At 36.6% G+C, this 19234-nt stretch overlaps 1 protein-coding gene across 4 annotated transcripts in view; it reads left to right on the top strand.

Annotated features, from left to right (window-relative positions):
- Positions 1–19234, top strand: part of MESR3 (misexpression suppressor of ras 3) — a 126374-nt gene that overhangs the window by 57675 nt on the left and 49465 nt on the right. For 2 of the 4 annotated variants that reach the window (XM_070106283.1, XM_036373295.2), the window contains exon 4: positions 1623–1658. The exons of 1 other annotated variant lie outside the window; for it this stretch is intronic. The gene's annotated coding sequence lies outside the window, so the exon portion shown is untranslated. Of the gene's footprint in view, positions 1–1622; positions 1659–1949; positions 1969–19234 lie in introns of those variants that run through there. One more of the 4 variants, XR_011395072.1, reaches the window with a different exon arrangement.

Raw genomic sequence — 19234 nt, 5'->3', positions numbered from 1 at the left:
TTGCACGGACGGACGGACGGACGGACAGACAGTCACCCGGATTTCAACTCGTCTCTTCATCCTGATCATTTATATATATATAACCCTATATCTAACTCGATTAGTTTTAGGTGATACAAACAACCGTTAGGTGAACAAAACTATTGTACTCTGTAGCAACAGGTTGCGAGAGTATAAAAAAAAGGAATTTATTTTTTCATTTGTCATTTCAACCATTCATGATAGTAAAACTGATCTAAATTATGCAAGACAAAACTTGGTAGCACTGAAGATCGCGGCTATTCCACTTTAATGAGGTATTCTTACGGTACGGTAGGTATACTTTCTTGTACGAATTCAACTCGACAACTTTTTTGCTTTTACATGTAATTTTTTTGACAAGAGAGCAGAAGCGAGCAGAGAAATGGCGTATCGAAGACGGCTATCATATATTTAATTTGATGAAAGCGCTTACCAGCTTTAAACGATTTAAAATATCTTTGGATTTACCAACATATGCAAATAAAATTTTATAATTTTATACCCTGAACAGGATATATTAAGGTTGCCATAAACTTTTCAAGTTTTCTAAAACCCAGAAGGAAACGTTGGAGATCCTATAAAACATATTAATACATATATAGATGATCAGCGTGATGAGAAGAGTAGTCATGTCCATGCCATGTCATATATGCGAACTAATTTTTTGAAACATCGATCTGAAATTTTACATCCGTCCGATTCTTACCAAGAAGCCGCTCATTTGTACAAACTGAACGATTAAAATCAAGTGCTTGCATGGAAAACTCTTGTCAAGGTATCTTCATGAAACTTGGCATAGATTATTATTTAGGCATTGCTATAATCTTAAAGCTTATAGCTGCCATCCAAGCTGAACGATAAAAATCAGAATAAAGATCTTTTTCTACCCTTTTGTGCTATAAAAATGCACCTGTGAGGGGTATTATAGCGTTAGTGCAACCGAAGTTAACGTCTTTTATTGTTTTTGTTTTTTAATATTTGTTATTTACTTAACTATCTTTGCTAATATAGTTGCCTGAATGTGTAGATGGCTTTCACATACAATAAAACCACTTGTATGGTCAAGCGATTAACTCTCTGCTTGTTGGTTGCATGTATTATTAATCAATCGAATTTGTTGGTGTGTTAGGCATTAAACACCGGTTTCTATCACTTTGATCCATTCAAATATTTCAATGTATATGTGGAATTTTTCACACTCTACAGCTTTTTATGGAATTTACTGAATAAGGATTAAAACCAAAACCGTAAATAAGTTTATTATGAAACTCCTTGATCAGTAATTTAATCAGTAATTTTATACAAAATGGAATGGAGAAAGTAGATTTGCAGTGTATTCAACATCATTATAAAAGCAATTTATTGTTATGTTAATTTTATGCATTTCTATTGAGTGTTAATAACTAAATTCTGTGAACTGATAGAATGGAAACATGTTTTATTCTTGCTAATTTCAATTATCGCATTTGCTTATGAAACCAGTTGAGTCATTGTAGATATTCTAGAATTGTTTTGTACAAGTACAAGTTTAACTTATCTTCTAACTTTTATGTTATTATCCTAAGTTGATTATTTATTAACAATTTATTTATTTCTTTCAGCACCTTTTTCGGCCACAAAAGTTTTAATTTTTAGAGGTAAGTCAGTATCAGTCGTCGAATCATATCACTTAGGTATATGCAGAACTGCATATATAATTACTTTCACTAAATAATTCTATTATTTTTTATATTATATTATTATTTATTTATACTCTTTTTTATTGTATCTAAAGCTATTTTTCTTTCCTAAAAAAAAAAAAATACGTAGTAAAATTTCTACTCATTTGCTGTAGGTACACTTCGTAATATTCATAAGAATCACACAAAACTAGTTTTATATAACTCTGTTGGTTCTGCTGTTGTATTTTATCTTCTTTAATATTTTAGACTCTGGAGCTTCACCGGATATTTTCTAGACAACAACCTACCTTCATGTCTGTCTTCATACTCTAACATAACACTACAGTAATATGTTATATATTTTTAGATATTATTTTCAAAAGCTGAAGCGCTAATAGTAAAATGCATGTTACAGAACCCCCTCTATGGTATACCGAATACAATTATTTCTCACCTTAAACGATATATATGTATAAGTTAAAACACATATGTGGCTATATAGTTTATATAAATATATATAGTATGTATGTATTGGTTACCTAGAGATACATATATGTGTCGTTATAGGTAAAACTGATGAGTTTGATTCAAATTTACATTCGTATATGTGCCACACAAATGTATTTGTAATATTTCCTAGTTCAATTTATTTTCGTTTTGTTACCATTCTATAATTGTATAAAACAACTCACACGCATATGTGATTTCGCTTGCCGGCTTTTAGTCGTAGAAGAAATCTTATCAGATCTTATCAGTTCGCGAAAATATTCAGCAACATACCTCGGTATGTATAGTCCATGTAGATATATGAACATTAATGTATATAGTAGGTCTGTTTTTAGATGTATAAAATTTTCCAGGAATAGCTGTCAAAGCAAACGATGGTTCAACAAGACACATAGCGCGTGAGATCATATTGAGATGGATAAACCGACTACGACTGAGCAGATGCCAACTTTCCAAAAAAAAAGGAAGAATTAAGCTAGAAAATTGACCACTTAATTTTTATTTGCTTTTTGTTTTTGTATACCTCTAAAAATACACCCTATACATTTGTATTTATTGATAAGCGTTGTGTGCATTTCATATGAATGGAACAGGATATTGCTGTTAATCAACTCAACGCTCAGTGGCAACAAATAAAGTTGCAAATTGCTTATCAGTACTTGTTTGTTTATATATTTTCGCATATAAATATAAAATAAAGTGATTCATAAAATTGGCAGAAGGCAGGTAACATTTTTTTACAAACGTGAAGTAGCAAAGTGATTTGCACTTTGAGGTGAAATGAAGTTTCCTCATATGTAGTGATAAGCTAAATTGACGCTTAAACTAAAGTATACCAGCAATTGTGCTTACCATCTAAAGGGTGTTTATTTAGACATGTGGTTATGCCAAGAATTTAGCTTTATTATAAATAAGGGGTTTGCCATTATATTTTAAAAATTATTTCCGCCAAGTGACCGCCGTTGCTGGCTCGAATAAATTCCAGCCGAAAGACCAAATTTTCGACCACTTTTTGTGCCGTATGTCAGCAATGACGCAAATAATATTCTCTTTCAAGGCGTCAATCGTTTAGGGATTATCTGTGTAGAAAAATAGTCCAGCAGTTTAATAGCAAAACTTTCCTTCAATATGTTGATGATTTCGCTGGTTGTAGGGCATTTAGCGCCATCTTGTTGGAACCAAAGGTTGTCCACATCAACAACCTCGAATTCCGGCACGGAAAAATTAATAATCATGGCTCTATAGCGTATCCCATTGACTGTAACATTATGACGGTTTCATTTTTGAAGAAATATGAACCAATGATTTCTTCTGTCCACAGAGCATAGCAAGCAGTAACTTTTTGAAGATTTAACGGTTTGTGGATTACCATCACTCCAAATTTTAACAATTTTGTTTAACGTATCCATTCAACCAATTCTTGCACGAGTTGGATTTTGTTAGCTCGCAATCCTTCCGAAAAATTGTCCATAAAGTGGATGGGCATACGTACAGACTCATTAGAAGTTTCTCGAAGAAGACTCCACAGTAGCAATAGCGTTTTCGGAGCGCACTATATGGCGTCTCTGATGGTGCGCATTATCCACTAGAGTATATGTGGTGCGAAACCAAATGTTTGGAGACCAACTTCATAAAAGGTATTGCCTCATTGAAAACCACACGTCTAAAAAACACCCTCTACATAAGTATATGCTAATAATAGCAGTCACATAAAATGACTTTTGATGATTTGTATGCAAATGTGGCGTGATATGACGTTGAATATTTGTGAACATGTTTGTGTAACCTAAAATGTACCGTTTTACTCATGTTCTTGCTTTATGACGACAACCTGTAATAGAAACCTTTCCCAATCATTTACAAGGCATAAATTGCCCTCGTTGTCAATGTATACTAACCTGTAACTTTCATATTTAAATATATATGAATGTACGTTTAGAAAAAAGTATGTCTGTACTTTTTAAAAGTTAATATGAGTGCTTTTTAAAAGATTACATCCTGAGTACTCTCCATAGGATACAATTGGGAAAGGATTGGTCTCAAAAACATATCTTTCAGAAGCAATTAGGTTTTAATTAGTCTTTCCTTTCTTCTTTAGCATTACAACTATGGGTCGGTCTGGGCTGAGAACACAAGACTTCGCCAATTGCACATCCCAAGTACAGACAGGTCTCTTTGTATTTGGTCCTTCAATTGGATGGATGGGTCTCGAATCGAAGGAGCTTTTCGCTGGAGCATCGTCTTCCATGGGTATAACATGACCTAGTCAGTGCATTCGTTGGATTTTTATGCGCTTAACTATATCTATGTTACCGTAGAGTTCATGCAGTTCTTCTCGATGCACATCTTCTTCGATGCTCATCGCGCACGTCGACGCCTCTAACAGAATTCCGGAGAACTGTTCTCTGGAGTGCTCCAAGTACTTCCTCATCTCGGTTCGTTATCATCCATGTTTCTGCGCCGTATAATAAGGCAGGGATGACAAGAGACTTAGAGAGCGTTGTTTTTGTTCGTCGAGAGAGGGATCTGCTTCTTAATTGAGTACCAATCCCACAGTAGCACCCGTTTACAAGAGCTATTATGCGCTTGATCCCCAGGCTTAGATGGTTGGTGGAAGTTATGCTGGTTCCGAAATATAAGTCATTCACTTTCTAAAATGTATAGCTGCCAACAGTGTCGTACTTCCAAAGACGCTAGGAATCTGTGTGGGCTCCGGGTACTTTGTCTTGCCCTCATTCACCACAAGACTAACCAATTTCCCTTCTTTTTCTAGGCTATAAAAGCCTGCGATGACGGGTCTGTTGTTAAGGCCTACGATGTCAATACCATCTGCTTACCCTAACAGTATTGCTCTTTTAGAGTAGACAGTGCCATTGCCGTTCAGATTAGCGGCTCATATCACTTTTTCCAGCACTATATTGAAGAAGATGCACGAGAAAAAATCACCTTGTCTAAAACCATGTCTGGTATCGAACGGCTCGGAGAGATCTTTCCCCATGCTAATGATTGTGGTCAACGTCATTCTGGCCTTTTGAGTTTAAAATAATATAATTTGTCTCTTCATAGGGCTTGGCCGAACAGAAGGTCACAGTTTCATCCATTTAAATATCAAAAGTGCCATTGCCACATGTTCCTTTGCGACTAATCTCGGACTTTTACCGGACCAGTTGCATTTTTAATGGATAGCCGCACCGCTACAATCGACATTGCGGTAGACAGGCAAAAGGTGTCGACAGCTTGGAAAGGGATGTTTAGATTGCTTATTTACATATATACACATATATAAAGGTATTTTGAAACAGGTAATATCAGCACAAACTCCTAGGGAACCGCTGAATATATTATACATATACATACGAGGATATATATATATATGTATATATATCCAGTATACATGCGTATGTATTTTTCGCGATAGGGAGATAGATGTAACCGTTTTTGACAGCATGTTGCTCTCCTTTTTGCCTCAATTTATTGAGTAAAATTTGAATATTCTTCATGCACGCCATTATTATCAGCATCTCCCCCACTCATCCGATTTTCAGTTGATGAGCCACCTTCTGTGTGGATTGAAAATATTCCGCTAAATTTGCATAAAATTTGATTTTTATGGCAAGAAACTTCTAAATTGAGCACGTCATGCGAATATGTGATGGCACGTGATATTGTTGGAATATTCATATTGTTGTTTTTCAGCTTTAACAAAGAAAATTTGAAACTGCTATTTGTCACAGAATTTCCTCTTTATACTTATGTGCGAATGTTTATGAATATGGCACGAAAAATTACTCAATAATACGAGTATGTGGAAATATTTGTTTTTATATATAGACACAATAAGGGCGATTATGGTAGAGGTACAAGTAAGCCTTTTTCAATAGATTAAATACCGTAAATTCTTCATTGATAATACCACTGGTACTATCAGCTGGTATGAACCTAAGGCAATTAGAAAATACAAAATTTCACTTACATGGTGATGAACTATGATAAGTAGTTTCTCAAAATTTAAATAGTCAAAAATATAAAAAAAACTGCTGCCCCGAAATTATAATACCCTTCACAAATATAAATGATTTCATACAAGAACTTGATTTTGTTCGGTCAGTTTGTATGGCAGCTACAGTGATTTCATCTGAACAATTTTTCCAGAGATAGTGCAGTTGCTCTTGACAATAAATTCAAATTTCCTGAAGATATCTCTAAATAAAAAAGTTTTTCATGTATGGATATAATTTTGATCATTCAGTGTGTATGACAGCTATATGCTACATTTGTCATATATCCGCGATTCTGACAAATGAGTAGCTCATTGGGGAGAAAAGAACGTATGCAAAATTTCAGATTGATATCTGGATCGTACACAGACAGACGAACAGGCAGACGGAAATGGCTAAGTCGACTCAGCAAGTCTTGGTTATCATTTATACCCGTATATATATTTTATAAGGTCTCCGCAGTTTCCTTCTGGGTGTTACAAACTTTTAATTTACCTTGTTCAGGGTATAAAAAAATCTGTTATGTATATACTACAAAGTACCCAGTACCTCGGTTTGAAGTTTAAAAATATGCAGTTCCTCATAAGAGTCCATCGGTGTGTGCCACTGGTATCAGCTATACCAATTCCATAAACTCTAAGCTCTCTGGTTTGGGTAGTAAAAAGAGAAATTCAAAGGAATTAGTTCGAATATATTCAAGTTGTCAAAAGAGTTATATTCGATTATTAATGCAGAAACAAAATAAGTAAATAAACAAGAAAAAACATTAACTTCGGTTGCACCGAAGCTATAATACCCTTCACAAATACAAAGGCCCCTTACATGAACTTGATTCCGATTGTCCAGTTTGTATGGCAGCTATATGCTATAGCGATTCGATCTATACAATTTCTTCGGAGATTAAATTGTTGCCTGAAATAATAATCCGTGCCAAATTTCGTGAAGATACCTCGTCAAATGAAAGAGTTTTTCATACAAGCACTTCATTCCGATTGTTCAGTTTGTATGGCAGCTATATGCTATAGTCACCCGATCTGAATAATTTCTTCGGACATTAAATTGTTGCCTTAAATAATAATCCGTGCCGAATTTTGTGAAGATACCTCGACAAATGAAAGAGTTTCCCATACAATCACTTGATTCAGATTGTCCAGTTTGTATGGCAGCTATATGCTATAGTGGTCCGATATCGGTCGTTCTGACAAATGAGTAGCTTCTTTGTGAGAAAAAGACAGGTGCAAAATTTCAGATCGATAGCTTAAAAACTGAGGGACTAGTTTGTATATATACAGACAGACGGACAGACAGACAGACGGACATGGCTAAATCAACTCAGATCATCATCCTGATCATTTCTATATATATTTTATAGGGTCTCCGACGTTTCCTTCTGGGTGTTACAAACTTCGTGGCAAACTTAACACACCCCGTTCAGGGTATAAAAAGTTTATTGCAAACTGTTTAGAGTTGAAAAATTGTTATACCCTATATCTATTAAATTTAGTGAGATATGCTTTTACAAAGTCAACTGATGAGCATATTTTGTGTGGTTTCTGTGTGCGTTTCGCATGCAAAAGCGTCATGCAGGTCGTCAACCGGTAACTTCACTTAACCACGACGACGGTCGTCGTGGTTTATTTGTGCGTAACCGTTGGAAGCAAGCTGGAATACAAGTGCTCTCGGGTTGAGAAGTTGGAATATTTGTTGTTTTTGGGCATTCGACTTCTCGGTATACATTCACCAGTACAAACAAGTGAATTTAACTGGTTTTTACGATGATTGCTTTTACAGTGTTGTACGTTCGTGTTTTCTTTATGACCCCTCCGTTGCTTGTTCTTTTGATTACTCTAAATGACCATCAACAAGCGAGGAGCTAACAACTCCAAACCTTAGTTAACCAATTTGATGTTGCAAGTATTTTTTCGTTTGCAGCTTTTTTATAGTTTTTGTTGTTGCCAGTTGTTGTTGTCCTTATTTTATTACATGTTCGTGCAAAGAGTTGTGGCATTAGCCACACGAACTGGTTGGAGATGATTTGTGTGGAATTTCTACTTGAATGGGCAGCACAACATTTTCGCTCCTTATTTATTGGAAATCTCTTCGAACTTTCTGCTTGCTGCTGCATCTCAGAAGAACCGGATATGTAGGAAACAAACACCTTTAGTTGATCTTTTCTCGGGATTTGGGTGTGCGTACGATGGCGTAGCAGTTGCATGCATTCATCTAAATATATAATCATTAAATACCCACAAGGAAATTTCATCAAATTCGATGCTGACTTGCAACACAAGTAGGTATACGCCTTGAATCCTATAGTTCCAAACAAGAGTTTTGTGTTTTTTAGTTCTTTGTGGGTGCTTTGTATAACTATGTTTTCTCAGTCTTCCTCGATTTAATTAACTCTTAAACGATTGAGTTAAAAGTAAGAGCCCAAAAAGTCATCTTTACCTACGACGGTTACGTGAATAAAGTATGGATATGGCAATCATACCTCTTTTTTGGGTCTAAGCGCGTCTGGAATATCTTTTTAGTATTCTTCACGCACCAAATATAACAATTTTACTTTTTTCCAATAATTAGTGTTTCGCATGTGCTTGTTATGTGTGTTTTTGTAGTCAAGTCAAGTATTTTGTTCGTTTCTCATAACATTTTTTGATGCTATGAATTAATTGTATGTAACAAGTCTTTCCATTTTTCCTTCCCAATACAAAGTACGCTTCGCTGCACTTCTGCTACAACAAACTGGTACCGCAATAAATATTTTCATATATCACATAATAAAAACATTTTTTGATAATTTGCTCGTTTTATCTTGTCAAGATTGAATTGCTTAACATACTCTTGAAACTTTAGACTTCAAACACATTAACGAGTTTTGAAACCAATATTTTTATACCAGTTCGAGTCCCTCATAGAATGACTGACCTTGAGGAGATAATAGAAAGCTCAAAAATACCATAAGAAGTGTGATCCCATTGAACACATTTTCCACTTGGGATATTTGATGCAAATTTATAAATACATACATATAATATGTAGATAGTTAAAATATAATAAAATTTATTATTCAAACTTGCCTCAAATACAAAAATGCGTGTTTAAAGTAATTGCGATTCGCTGTGATTTGCTCGATAGTTAATGTGCAGGTGATTTTTGCAAAAACCTGTTGGCTTATCTGCTGCTGGGTTGGGTAATTTGGAAAGTTTATGTGAAATTAAAGCTGCAGACATGCAAGAAGCGCTGGGAATTCCAGTTTAAGAGTAGAAAAATAAAACCAAAAGAAGTTTAAGTATTTACAAAAAGAGTGCACAAAAGACATTTATGTATATATGTAATAGGGTGTCCGTTATTTCCCAATTTTTTGTTTGCAAACGCCCTGTGTTCAACGTTAAAAGTTCTATATTTGGGATTTAAACCGGGCCTAGGCAGAAATAACAACTACATACTTTACTTTTCTAATTTCAACGCTGGAAGTTTCAGCGATTAAAGATCTGTCCAGATAGGTACACTTTAAAGAGGCGTGTTATCTTCAATTCTCTGGATCTTAACAATGAATAAAATCTTGTTAGATCTAGAAAAGAAAGCCTTAGCTGATGATGTGGCGGTTACGGTTAAAGATAAATTCCGCAATACCCTCGCTAACCTTATGCAATCAATATTAAACAATAGGCCGTATCGTGCTGACTTAATTTAAATGCTAGCAAGACAGAGCTTGTATTGTTCACTAGAAAACTCAGAATTTCAGTAGTTATGCCGCAATTAATAAATTTTGCCAGGCTAACAATAGGAGTGAAACAACTAATTTTAGATAGGAATATTTAATGGAACCAAAACTCAAACTTAGAAGCTAGGGTAAAGAAAGCAGCTATAGCACTTTACACCTGTAAAAGGATGGTGGGGCCCAAATGGACAAAACGCATCAGGTAACTCAAAGAGCAACTAGTATGTATATGGATCAGTGGAGCTCTTAGAACAACGATTAGTCAGGCATTTAACGTTATTTTACAGTCACTGCCCACATACTTGTTCTGTAAGCAACTTGCACCTAAGTTAGCTCTTAGACGGAAATCCTTCCTATTAGTCGTGTGTAAGGTATTCTAAGTTTCCGTTTTTACCCAATACCACAGATTTTCGAAATCATATAGAATTAACTGAAATTCGGTCACCAATTTCGCCTTCCCTTTCAGAGATGAGTGGCAAAGGGTTGAGGTGGGCAGGAACACAGGGATCTTTACGGATAGGTGTAAACTGGATAATCGAGTGGAAGGTGGTGTATTTTGACAAAATTATATACCAGATTCGCCTTCTGTTTACCAGACCACTGCAGTGTTTTTCAAGCCGAGATCACAGCAATTAAAGAAAGCGTTCTTGTTCTGACAAAAAGTGTGTTCACAAGGAATATATTTAGTGAATAATATAGCGGTCGTAGCTAAGAGTATACACGAAGACCGTGGAGAGTCGATTCGGCGCCGTTCGCAGCAACTCGGACTGACGTATGGAAGGACTTGACGCATTTCCGTCTTTTAAATTGAAAGCGTACAATACAGCTTGTGTAAGAAGAATGTGGTTCGGAGGTTGCATAGGTAAACCTTTTTGCACTGACGAACTTCAGCAGAAGCACGGGGTGGTTCAGAGAAGACATAATATAGTGAGCTGATTTTAGTCCCGGTGGTTTCACAATGGGTCTCCTAAAGGCCTAGGTGCGTCGTCAGACATCCATCCTACCTACCTATCTACCTTTTTGAGTATCTCATATTAAGAGATTAATTACATTTACAATTTTTAACATTTTTTTCCATATTATTTCAACATTCATCATGTCAATTATACCTAATTATACTACATATGCATATACTTGTATGTACGTACGAGTATGTATGTGACTGAAAAGGTGAGACATGTTAAATATGGCACAATAAGACAATAAGACAATTTGACCAAATGACAGCAATAAAAGAGACGCTCTAACTCAAAAACTTTCTCAAAATTTTATGTTCCTAATATTTTATAGCACCTTCGACAATGTTCGTGAGTCTCTTTTTATTATTTATCTGGCATGCCAAGCATTTCGCTTTATTGCGTCCATCAGCGAATGTGCGTTGAATTGTTGCTCTATTGCCCGGAACAATATCAGGGGTGTGGGTATGGCAAAAAACAAATAAAAATTTCGGCCACACATCAAAACATTTCACCGGATCAATTTGAGAGCCGCAGACAGCCTTTAAATGACGGCCGTTCGCCTTGAGCTCATGCGCGTGGTTGCTGCTTTGCCTTGCTCGCCTACAGTGGCTTAAAAGTTTCAAATGAATATTTGCTATATGAATTAATGACGCTCGGTTGCGGCACATCGGCTGGGTTAGCAGTGGCACAACAACAATTGTGATTGTAATTAAAGTACAACAATTTTTATCTAATTTTAAGCATCCGCTCCTTTGCTTAATTTACACTTTTCTTTCGCCTGCCCTCGACACTTTTACACATTGTTTATTATTGTTGTTGTTTATGAACTTTTCGTTTGCTTTCAGAAAGGTGCAGTCGCGCAGTGAAAGTGTTTGATTCATAAAACGCAAATCTAAATTTGGTGTGAAGATTCCAAAAATGGCATTGCATTGTTTGGAAGAAAAAACGAGAAAAGAAACCGAATGGAGTGCCCACATTAGCCCAAGATACATATTGACATATTAAGTTAGATATTTATACAATCTCTTATGTGTCTCAAGCAACGCATTATTTCATGTCTGAGAGTCATTCATTAAATGGCTTTGTAGCATTACAAAAATGTATTATATTTAGTCTTTTGTATACAATATTTTTTTTTTTTGTTTTGTCTAATTTTCCGATTTTTTTTTTAATGTTTTTCGATTGAGATAAACTTGTGCACATAATTGCAAATTTTATGATTCACAAAGCAATTTTGAAATGCATATAATTATTTTGAAGTCTAATTGTTGTTATGAAGTAAAAGGATAAATTAATTTACAACAATCGAGACTTGAGGAGGCTTCTACAAAGTACAACCAATTTAAGAAGAATTTACAGTGATTTAATATTATTGATATTTTTATACCCTGAACTTAATACACCCTAAGTTTGGCACGAAGTTTGTAACACCTAACAGGAAACGTCGGAGACCTTCAAAAATATTTATGTATAAATGATCAGCATTCGCTTTAGCCATGTCCGTCTGTCTGTCCCTCTATCTGTTTATATAAGGTTGTCAAATATCTTTTGAATTTCGCGGCTATGTACAAAGCGCTACAGAGCTCGTAACTGGCAACACTATACATAATTTGAAAGGTCTCGACATAACCTACAAAACAACGCTATGCATGATTAGTTTGGATATTGCGTTCACCAGTTATAGACGTGTAAACATGGAGTTCACTAACGCCGAAATTCGCGCTATTTTAAAGTTTTCCTTCGTTAAAGGCAAATCCGCTAGAGAAACGTTCCGTGAGATTAATGATGTTTTGGGGGATGGTACTCTATCACTTCGAACCGCGGAGGAAAGGTTTCGACGATTCAGAGCCGGTGAAAACGACACCATGGATAAGCCAGCCGGCGGAAGACCTGTGACGACAAATACCGATCAAATCATGGAATACATCGAGTTAGACCGGCATATGGCATCTCGTGACATCGCCCAGGAGATGGGAGTTAGTCACCAAACCATTTTGAACCATCTGCAGAAGGCTGGATACAAAAAAAAGTTTGATGTTTGGGTGCCGCATAATTTGCGCAAAAAAACCTTCTGGACCGAATCAACGCCTGCGATATGCTGCTGAAACGGAACGAACTCGTCCCATTCTTGAAGCGGATGGTGACTGGCGACGAAAAATGGATCACATACGACAATATCAAGCGAAAACGGTCGTGGTCGAAGGCCGGTGAATCATCCCAAACAGTGGCCAAGCCGGGATTGACGGCCAGGAAGGTTTTGCTGTGTGTTTGGTGGGATTGGAAGGGAATCATCCACTATGAGCTGCTCCCATATGGCCAGACGCTTAATTCTACCATCTACTGCGAACAACTGGACCGCTTGAAGCAGGCGATCGACCAGAAGCGTCGTGCAAAATTTCAGACAAAACAGACAGACGTAAATAGCTAAATCGGTTTAGCTTGTCCTACTGATCATTTGTATATATATCGACGGTTGCATTAGGGTGTTACAAACTCAGTGGCAAAGTTAATATATCCTGTTAAGTCTATAAAAAGTAACGGGATTAAACTATCGAAATCTCAATTTGAGAGAAGAACAGATTGAAACCCGGTTCGTCAATGAGGCTATGGGAGATATTATAAGGATTTTCAATAAACATACTTATAATACAAATAACTGATTAATCTCGGAATTTCGCGAGTATTTCTTTGACGAAACCTTTGGACAATATTGAGATATACCAAGCACCCCATTTCAAAAAATCCCGAATACCATAGTATTACCAAATCTAGTATCCATAGTATATACTTGTATGTTCAAGTATATCTCTTTTTATTTACAAAATTATTCGTACCCTCGCAAATCTGCCGCATGTCACACCAAACAACAGCCACAGACAAATCTAACGGAATGGCAAAGTTGTCAACAGCTTTTGGGCGCTTTGTGGCAAAATCAAGACACTTGTGGGCCGCAACACGCAAGAAGATATACATATATATTTTGTTTGTTTTTGTTTTTAATAATGCTGAGTGAATGGCTAGTGATTTGGTGTGGGCGCAGACGATTTTGGCTCGATAAAGAATTACGTTGTCAATTAAACCATCGCGGCTGTCGATGGTTCGCTTAGATAGGCTTTCGTAGCTTGTAGGCAGCTATTATATTATATAAGAACGGCATTTCGCAACTAAAATTATATTTAATAATGCAAATAAAAATCAATAGTTTGGATACTTGTTTGCATAACACTAACGGTAAGTGCCTGACAAAAGAGGCAGTGCTTGACTTTCAGTGGATTGTTTTTTAAGAGAAATAATCATTCAAATAATAAATAGAAAAAAATTCCTTCTATTTACCTAAACCAATTATAATTAAAATAAAGAATGCTTTAAACGAAATGTGTTACTATGGAATATTTTACACGCTATCAGAAACATCAGTTTCTACAAAGTGGTGCGAGACAGTATGTAAGAGCAATTTTGACGTTCTCAGGTTTCTGGGTTTTCGTAATCATAATGGACCCGAATTTACAACCATCAGAAGTCAGTTTCACTATAAAAGTTGCTTCTCCTAGCTTGCTGAAGACCTGATTGCGTAGATTGGTATGCCTGTCACATGGAAATTTCTGAAAAAACATGAAAGCAGTCGGGTAATCCACATTTTCTCACAGGGTCCATATAAAAGCAGAGAGAGAGCGGCATCGTCGCCAATTGTATATGTTCCCTTCTTCAGAGATATGAATGGCAGATCATTCGACTATAAAACTTTAAGCCGAGAAAAAGCATCGAAGAATAAACATATAATTCAGAAAAAAGGTTTTTTAAAAAGGCTCCCATGCATATTTATATATATGCGTGTTACATTGGTTTAAAGATATGGTAGATCTCTAATTAGTTTTCTCGAATTTCCACCAATTTATAATAGTGAAAAATTATGTTCTCTTTTATTCTAGGCATGAGTTGTGAATTTAAGGGCGCATTCAAATGCTAGTGTTGTTGTGAACAGAACTGCTTAACATTTTGCCAAACTTTTATTCAGACGCCAAGCACGTTAAGGCTTTGTTGCGTAAGTTCATCACAGCATTTGCTCTTTCTCTTTTCAATTCGTTCTTCAAGCAACTTCTTGCGCAATGTCATTTTCGTTTTATATTTTTTAAGTTCCTACAAACTACTTACAACTTCTTCCAAATGCACCACATGCTCCAGCTGCTTCCCTTGTTGCAAATTCACTGCAATGATAAGTTAATCTGCACAACAATGCTCCGTGCATTCTGCATGTTGCAACAATTTGTTACTTCGTGACATTTGCTGTTGTCACTCAACTCGAATGCATTGTTGCCGTTACTTCACATTGCTGCCGCATGCTCTTTGCTGCCTTCTAAGCAGACTCCCGCTCCTAAGTCAAGTAATAAATGCGGAAAGTAGTGAAAGCGGCTTGCAGTTTTGTTGCACAATATTTCTAAGTTGCACCAGATGTCGCGAGCTATTGTTGACTAAATCTGTCTGCATGAATGTGTGTGTAGGAACCGCGTGCAACTATGTTGCAATCGGGTCGGCTTGCTGACATTTGTGGCACATTTACGCTGATTTATGCGCGTCGCAGCACTTTCTGTGCTGAAATTTTCTTATCTACTTCCTTCTTTTTGTTCACATAATATTTTTTGTTGTCGATTTTTGAAGTCATTGCGAATTTGTTGTTTTTTTTGTTTTATTTTCGTTTATTTTTCGTGTATTTATTTGAGGCTGCAAATGATATGCGATTGGTCTGAGTTGCATGTTGCCGCCTGCGTTGTCGTGGGAGTTTTAGCAACGTTTGCGGTTTTCTACCGTTATCATGGGTATTGCAAGTACTCTGTGCCTTATTTCTGCTTCCGCGAATGGCTTCGTTGATGACTTCTGCATTCACACAATGCCAGCGGTTGTTTGCAAGCTGCTTCCGTGCTGAGCCACAAATACCACATATCGCTCATGTAACGGTATGCCGGCTTGTGTATGCTTATGAAAAGTTTGTGGTAGAAACTCATTTGACTTGGCGGAAGATCTTATGTGATTACGAAATAAGCTCAGTTTCTGATGATGATGTTTGTGGTATTCAATATGATAATGTTAAAGTGCAATTTACATTTGTTCCCGATTATGGCATAAAGTGAGATTCCCAATCATGTTTAAATAGAGTTTCGGTACAATTTATAATTTAAATTTACAGTAAATCGCTGTACGTAACAAATTGAAATGTTCTGCAAGCGATTGGAAAATAAAGAACTCTTTTCCATATAGAAACTTTCAGCTTTGTTGTATGATTACTACCAACAAGTTGGATTTTCAAGCCTCAATAATGTAAAGAAAACATAAAAACATGAATAAAACTTACTTTTGTTAATCAAGAAAGTCAACGTAATGAAGAACCTCCGGCAGGGTAGAGCGGAGTGCCAGAAAGTAACTAGTAGTCTCTAAGGCGGTTTGCTGTTTCTTCTAAATTACAAATACAAGCAAACCGAGACAAGGACTTGCCACAGTGTGTGGTACAAGAAGTAAATAGTAAAAAAAAAAAACAAGAAACAAGAAACGTTAACCTCGGCTGCACTAAAGCTATAATACCCTTCACCAATAAAAAGATATACGAGAATTTTGTAAGTGGTTCGATCAGAAAAATGTATACGAAGATACCTTTATTTGGGACAATAATCCATGTTAGATTTCGCGAGGATATTTTGTCAAATAAAGCAGTTTTTCATACAAATACATTATTTTGGTAGTTCAGTTTGTATGACAGCTATATGCTATAGCGGTCCAATACCGGCGATTCCGATAAATGAGCAGCTTCTGAAGTAGAAAAGGACGTGTTCAAAATTTTAGCTCGATTTCTCAAAAACTGAAAAACTCACCATTAAGCGCGTTCGCTGAGTCCATTAGGACCTCCTTCCGAGCTCCCGGAGCGTCTGGCGCGTCAACAAAAGCGTGTGTGGCCTGGCGTTGTCCTGATGGAACACAATTCGGTCTCTGTTGATCAAAGATGGCCTCTTCTGGATGAGTGCTGCTTTCAAGCGGTCCCGTTGTTGGCAGTAGAGGGCCGAATTGAGCGTTTGGCCATAGGGGAGCAGCTCGTAGTAGATGACTCCTTGCCAATCCCACTAAACACACAGCAAAACCTTCCTGGCCGTCAATCCGGTCTTGGCCACCGTCTGGGCCACTTCCCTGAGCTTTGACCACGACCGTTTGCGCTCGATGTTGTCGTAAGTGACCCATTTTTCTTCGCCAGTCACAATCCGCTTTAGAAACGGGTCGATTTTGTTGCGATTTAGCAGTGATTCGCAGATGGAAATTCGGTCCATCATTTTTTTTTTGCGTTAGTTCGTGTAGCACCCAAACATCGATTCTTTTTGAATCCAAGGTTATGCAAATGGTTCCAAACGGTTTTCTGGCTTATCTTTAGTTCTTCAGCAAATAAATAAGTGCTCACGTGACGGTCTGCATCTTTGACATCGAAATTACCGGAACGGAACCTAGCAAACCGCTTTTGTGCTACACGTTCGTTTACAGTATCGGGCCCATAAACTAAATCAATTTTTTCAGCCGCTTTGGCTGCTTTTTCGCCTTGATCGAAGAAAAATTGTAAAATATAGCGACGAGCGCTCACAATGTACTGAGTCAGTCAATCGAAAAACTGTCAAAGACAAACTTTTAGCGCGAATAAACACGTTTTCAGCGCCGTATAGTATGACATGATGCGACATGTAACACTAGTACTATACAATAACGCCATCTCTTAGATAAAAACCGAACTTTTTACTTGACCTAATATACCATATATACTATTTAGGGTCTCCGATGTTTCCTTCTGGGTATTAAAAACTTGATGCAAATTGAATATATCCTGTTCAGGGTATAAAAAAAATGCAACAAACTACAAGAGCATCTCATGAGAATATCGAGCGCTAAACAAATAAAAGGTTTGCTTGTGGGAAGAGTGTCGGGTTGGCTCTTTCTTCGTCTTTGGTGTGGTGACAATACACAAAACACGATTGCCGTAGAAGAGTACCCTACTTGGTTAGATATGTGAAATTAAGTATGTGAGTTTGTTGAGTACACCGATGTGTAGATAAAATGAATTTACAGTTAACATACAAATGTAAATATGTACATATAAACTTGTGCCGACGAGTGTTATATATATTACACTAGCCTAATTCCCTGCATTTACCTCGTGCAACATGCTTATGCTACCGACAAGCGACTGGGGAGTACAAAGAAACAGTAAATACTTCTGATGTCTAGATTCGAGCAAATTAAGGTGTGTTGCACATAGATACTTGAGGCATGCATAGATACATATGCAGAAGCAATTATTCTACTCATTCTTCTATAAAGCTAAGCTTGAGTCGGTCAGTAGTGTTCAAAATATTTTCAGAGTGTAATGTGCTATACATTTAAATATTATAGTAATTTTGTATATCTATTTTAAATCCTCATATACCAAATAACATTTTAGCATACATTTAGTGACATTTACAGATACGTAGGTTTTCTTTTATATTTCGAGATTTGGCAACCCCAGTGCTGCAATCTGGCAACTCCCAACTTTATAGTAAGGTGTGACATTTTTGATGTTATACACACTCGAAACGTTTTGACATAAGAGCGCTATTTGTTTAGTTTACAGTCACTTAAAATATTCATCTCGGCCAAAAAATGGAATTTAATCACAAACATTTTCACGCAATTATTTTTTGGGACTTTCGACGTGGATTAACTTGGCAACAGTGCATCGATGAACTTAATTTAATTTTAGGCAATGAAGTTCCATCAAGGAGTAATGTTTTCGATGGTATGGTTAATGCAATCGGGATCGTAGATCACTCTAAGACGAATTTTGTGAAGGTCGTCCAAAATCAGTATGTTATTCCTAACTAATGATGGTGTTCGCCAACTGGTATTGCAAAAAAGGTTCGTGTCTATTGGCCGAGAGAAACGTTAAACAAAAAACGATAGCGGTACTTTGAAACTCGTCTGTGACATCGTGACAGGTGATGAATTGTAGATATACGCGTATGTCCACGAAAGTACCATAAACAGCAGTCGGCTGTATGGGTGTTTCCAGATGAGCTGAATCCCACAAAAGTTGTTCGCGCACGAAGCACTTCCGAGCAAATGGTTGCAAGGATTTTTTGGACATGTCGCAAGCATACCACTAAACCATGTATAACAGTAAATTCTGAGTGGTACACAACCATTTGTTTGCCAATTGTTTTTCGATACCTGGAAAGCGTTTGATACGATCAGACCGTATATTTTGGAGATACCCCAATTAGAGTAGCCAAAGTGCTTTGAAAATTGGTTCGAAATCATGAAAATATTTATAATCTTTTATAGATAACATTTTAAAAACAATTA

This window comes from Bactrocera oleae, chromosome 3 (assembly GCF_042242935.1).
Source record: "Bactrocera oleae isolate idBacOlea1 chromosome 3, idBacOlea1, whole genome shotgun sequence".
NCBI lineage: Eukaryota > Metazoa > Arthropoda > Insecta > Diptera > Tephritidae > Bactrocera > Bactrocera oleae.
This window is presented reverse-complemented; position numbering and strand designations above follow the sequence as displayed.